Genomic DNA, 6,120 nt, shown 5'->3' on the forward strand with positions numbered 1-6,120 from the left:
ACAACTGAGAACAGGATAGATTCACTGTGTTTTCTAGAATAGAGCTCAGGCTCTGCACTCTTAAAAATATCAGTGTTCCTCATTTACAAAACCAGAAAAGATTACTATGTATTTCCTACAATATTATGGCTATTTTTTACTGTACACTGATTATCCATTCACGATGCCTTTTTATCACACTGTGGTAGCAATGACACACCAAAATGTTATAAACTTGCTAGCTGTACAACTGCAGATGGCAGCGGTTACCTCTTATCGTGCTAAGCCTGTGGCAGTACAGTATATTCTAACACATGAAACAAAACATAACAAACATACTAACTCACGTGGAAATTTAACTTTTCCAGAAATTGCTGGTAGCTTTGCAAAGCTAAAGAGATGAGGTGTATATAAGCAAGTGTATACTTTTTCTGGAACATACGGTTTCTGTAAGATGCAATTCTTTTCCTCTGCAGCTTGTGTGGTTAAATGTTACAGCTGCTAAATGAGATAAGTTACGAGCCAATAGCAGGTTCTATATGAAAAGAAACAGCAACGATTCATTAGAGAGAAAATATCTAAGACGTGTTCATACACTGACTAAATATTAATAAGGATCAAACATAAAATCTTTGGCTTTACTGTGACTCCTATATATTAATCTCTGTTTTATCTGGGTTTATTTTACCTCGGGACAGGTGTTAGAACTGCTGAATTGCTCTTTTCGCTGCTTCTCTGTAAGCATCCTTCTCCTTCAAATTCCTATCCAGTCTGACAAGAAAAATGAAGAAAACTCCTGGATTCAGCTGACATCTACTGTTTGGAATACTGATCACAGTGCTCAGAGTCAGAAAAAAATGGCTTTTGATCCCAGGTCGGATAAAGGCTGAGCAAGCTTGGATTGCCTCAGTTTCCTACAACAATAAAATTTCTCAAAAGAGCTTTGAGACCTGGAGGGCAGGTCATTGTTAGTGAACTGCAAAATGTCGTTACTCTTTTATGGAATATATTACTCTCTCTTCCCCCGTTTCCCACCCCACCCAAATAAGCACTAATATATAACCTCCCTTGCTTTGTGCGGTGTTCAGGAGTGACATCTCACTTCTCCCTTATTACTAAGATAGATCGATACATAGACAGATATTTTGCAGCAGGCTTGAAGAGTTTCCTCAGACAGATGCTCTGTTATATGAGAACAATACGGTCTTTGGACGAAAGGAAGGGTGTCCTTCTCGATGTTTACAGAGAGAGGTGGCGAGTTGCTTAGTCAAGGCTGTCAACTTGATGCCAATACATTGTTCCTTGCATTGAATTGGTGCCTTGAGATGAACAGTTAAGGAAGCAGGAGGTTGCAGGGGCATTGGAAGGATCTAAGAGGTCAGTTATGGAAGGATTCGGTAAAAGTTGTCTCTTCTATGTCTGATTTCTGGCAGGGAGTCCAGAAAATTCCTTCCTGATAATTTCGTTAACTGTGAAATAAAAGAAAGAGGAAGAAATGTTAGAGCACTTTCAAAATCACAAGAAGTAAAAGCAATCCTTGGGCAGTTTGCTGTTAACCTGAACACATCCCCTCTGGATTCATAACATAATTTTATTTAAAACTAAAACTTTAAGTGCTATTTACCCAGGCTACATATTTTTGGAAGGCAAGTGGGAAGGAGAGGAGAGAGTGGGTTTACACTGTGTTCAGGATGCTTCAATTACCATAAAAACACAACTGAGAAGATGTACCATGTGTCTAGTACATGCTATATCCCTTAAGTACACAACACTTCCCCACTTTCACAGACATTTGCTTTACCTTGATTAAAAAACATAAGTATCTGTAAGTTTCTAAACATTTTAACATTTTCATTAGGCTGAAATAAGAATATTTTGAAAAGAGAAAGGTCAGATTTGGAGGAAATATAGGGAACAGTGCTGAAAACACAGAGATTGCAATTCAGGTTGAAAAGTGTTGGCTTTATTGTGTTTGGGGGGGTTTGGAGTTTGTTTTTTTTTTTTTTTACATCTCCCTGTAGATTAGTTGCTCTACAATTTTTTTATAGTTTGTTTGTAGGTTGTAGCGTAAGCAAACTTCCATGCACCACTATGATACTCTAGGAGGCTGGGACAGGCTTGTTAATAAAGCTCAAGAGAAGACACGGAAGAACTTTGTTCTCTGTTTAAAATCAGAACAATATGACATGTTATATACAACAGCCATTCTCTCCTGTCTACCTTTCACACTTATTTGCCTAAAGAACCGTTTGGAACCTCCTGGAACAACAATTCTCTCTCTAGGCTGCACTTGTATTAGGAGAGACCTAAAACATGAGCGGTTTAGTGCAAAGCTCCAGAACTGCCTGTTTTGGGGCTCCATTTCCCACGCACCTCCTTGGCACTGTATTCACCGAGGGGGTCCACGGTTCAGAAACTGTTTACCTACTTTGACAAATTTGCCTTAAAACCAAAAAAACCCAAATTTTCTAAGGTTTCAGACCCCAGATCTAAATGGTTTCTCCCAATTAATATTTAAGAACTAAGACAAGACTCAAACCAAAGAAGACCTTCACCCAAGACTGTTTAATCCTCAGGTATGCAGCTGTAAGATTCCCCCAAATTTAGGTCCATTTCTAAAAAATGTTTATGAAAAAATTAATTAATGTAGTATTTCAACACTTTCCACAATTAAAAAAAAAATGGTGCCCAATTTCTCATTGTGTCTGGGACGAGGAACACATGTATTAATTTTTAATGTTATGATTAGTAGTGTGAAAGCTTCCTCTACTCTACATGCAATGGAATTTATCTCTGAGAAAGTAAAAAAAAAAAAATCTATGTTTTATGCAAAGCTCCATGTTACTACTGTACAGATGTCTGCTGTGGTAGGCTATATTCCTCAAGGACTAAGTATTTGCACAGAGCACAGCACAGGTGCTTGACAGGAGGAGAACGGAGACAGCCCTCCGCATTTCCAGGTACAGCAAACTCTCCTGAAGGGACCCCACAGCCTGTACCACACAAGGCTGTTTCCATCCTTCCGTGCTAAAAAATCCCACCGTTAACAGCTCAGCATCTAGCTTTCTAATTCAGCCAGGAAATGCCTGACTTCTACCAGCCTAGTGCCTCTTGGAGAGGACATGCTTTTTTGCATGGCTGACAGCAGAACTCGTCCTCTCTTGCTGGCCAACTTTCTACCTGCCACCCACACATGGTAACTTCTACCAGCCTTTTGGGTGAATTCTTGCAAATAAAGCATGTATGTGGGATATTTGGTGTGTTGCTGCTCTGCAGTGCAAGCAAGCAACCAGTGGGAGGTGAGGTTGGTCCACTTTCAGGCAAAAAACCTCCTTCAGCGCAGTTAGAAGGGCTTCCTGTTTGCTCTACCCAGGAAATGAGAGGAGCAGGTCTTCAATGGAAATTTTTCACAGCCTCAACTAAAAATAGCAGTGAGGTAAAAGAAGTGGGCACCCACTCTTACAGGGTCATTTCCTTTCTAAAAACAAGTAGGCTGAGACTGCAGGCCGATTTATTTATCGACACATTTGTTTGAGCAGCCAGTGTACCCAAAATATCATGTATGAATTTCCTTTCATTTAATACAGCCACCACTTGTGGAAATATCGGAGCCAACAGTCATCTTCGTCTAGGAAGGGTTAAATATTCAATGAAAAATCAGCAGATAATTAAATGGTTTACTAAGCCTACAGTCTTTTGAGGAGTCCATTTTTGGTTCTGTTTCCCAGCCTGAGCTCTAGGCAAAGTGAAATCCGTCACGCAGCACCAGCAGACCACGAGCCCAGCGCCTGGCCAGTGCAGGGACCTCCGCGCCCCAGCTCCAGGCAGGTCGGACGGTGTGGTAAAGGGCTTACTCAGCCTGCAAACTTCACTTTCCCTCCGGTGTGCTGCACAGGAGGTCAGCAGTGGGTTTTGTGGGCTGAGGTTATAGGGGGACTACAATCTGAGAAGAGCTAAAAAGTTGCAGGGGAACAGTATAGAACATTAACGTCATAGCCGAGCTGCAGGACCGTGCTTGGGTGCAGTTGGGCTCTCTCTGTGTGAGCTCTTACAGGTGGCAAATTGGATTTTTGTTGTAAGCATCTGAATGACAAGGGAGCTTCTCCTGTTATCAGTTGGCCTGAATGTCCTGCAGTCACCCTGAATTTCACCTAAATCCATGTGGCGAGGGGAATTAGGTGCAGTTTAGGCTGGGCAACACTAGTCTGGGAGCTTTAAGGGAAAGACATGTAAGTCAATGACTGTCCCAGCGCAAAAAGTCCTAATCTACCACCAGAGCCCCTAAATCTGAGTATATAAATGTAATAAGAATGGATCCCAAGGCAAGTATCTCCCAGCTTGGAGCCACCTCCAGACCGAGTCTAGTGAAATCATGCATCTTTGGTGATCTGCTCCAGATTTGGGAGCGCACGGATCCAGATCCAGGTATAATCTCAGTGACTTGGGTTTCAACGGCAGGTTGAACAAGATCAGCAAACTGAGACATATCTAAACTTCAGAGGAAGCTGAGATCATGTGCTGAACTCACTATTCTGAACTCCCATCTATCTTTTTTTGGTAGCATGGTTAAAATGTATCTCAAGTATCGGTTCTCATTATTTGCTCATTTCTAGCCAAGAGGAAATGGAGATGATGTGATGAATAAATAAAATATTGTTATTTAAGGTGCCTGGCATGTGGCAGCTCTGGAGCATATTGTTATTGATCCATTTAATGAGAGAACTGATTAAACGGGGCCATGAGGACATATGCCAAGATAATGAAAGATTAAATCATAAAAAAGGATATTGAAATTACAGCTGACGTCAACCATCCAGACCAAGGAAATGCCTAGTTAGGCCTGAATCCCTTCAACATACCCTCTGTTAGATACTGTTGTTGTATGAGTACTACAACAGCCCCGGTGCTTGGAGATCCCCAAGCTAGCTGAATGCAAAAGGCTGGCTGAAATCATGGGAGAATGTCTGCGTTCTTCTAATCACTCAGCTTTGATGGGATAGAGTCAGTCTCTCAGGCTCCAGTCCCCAAAGACATTTAAGACTCTAATTCACATCTTCTCAGATAGAAATCTGGAGTGTATTCACTTGCGGGATGATAGTGGGTTGTATTAAATACCGAGCTTCAACTAGTAGTCCAGAGACAGAAAACAGTCTCCAATTTTAGCTGGCAATGACTCAGGCTCCTTGTAATTGATTATATACACGCACACATGCTCATATGCATGCGTATGCACACACTCACACACGCATCGGAATAACAACTTTACCAGCGTTATTCCACGTATATGTCCGGACTAACGCCGATGAAGTTGATGTTGTCACAGCGCTATACCCGTGGCAGTGACTGGGGTCTTGTGTGCTTTGGGTCTCATCGGAGGAGGCAAAGCTCAGCTCCAGTGGGCTCCTCCCTGCACCGGGCAGGGATCCTGCAATATTCCATGTTTGCTCCACTGACGCGGCCAAGAGGCATTTTTACATGCAAAGCAACACAAGACACGCAGGGAGGAACTAATGGCATAACAGGGACTGGGGAGGGAAGTTGAATCCTGAATTTTTAGCGTGCCCTCCAAATGGGACCAGGCAAACCATGGTCCTAACGTGGTTCTAGCTGCTGCCTGGGAACAACAGGATGCTTTAGCCCAGCATGCACAACCCCATCTCTCCTTCCCTGCCCACCAGGCCCCAGCTACTTCAGGACAGCTCTGTGGTACACAAGTGGGGAAGAAAAAGAATGAGAAAAAAATTAAGTTAAATTAAATAAGATTTTAAACCCCTTAAGCCAAATAAAAAGGGGCATGACTTTTTAATTGAAAAAAAAAATAAATAAAGGTTAAGAGAAACACACAGCTGGAGAAAAGGCAGAAAAGTACCAATTACCTTTCTTTTTGATTGCTTGGATCAAAGATCACAGTCATTCTTTTTCATATAATGTTTTGTATCCAGCTAAGGTGTGTATCTATCAGCTCTGAAAAAGATTTGCAAAACCATTTTTGAGAAAAAAAGGTAACCTTTGACCTATGTTCCAAGGCCAAATGTTACAGTTTTCAGCTACTCTTTCATTTTGTGGTTTAATTTATTAAAAGGACATTTCAGCATATACAATACATAAGGCAGAACTTAACCGCTGACCTTTCTGTTTGCT

Source organism: Charadrius vociferus, unplaced genomic scaffold (assembly GCF_000708025.1).
Source record: "Charadrius vociferus isolate BGI_N301 unplaced genomic scaffold, ASM70802v2 scaffold259, whole genome shotgun sequence".
NCBI lineage: Eukaryota > Metazoa > Chordata > Aves > Charadriiformes > Charadriidae > Charadrius > Charadrius vociferus.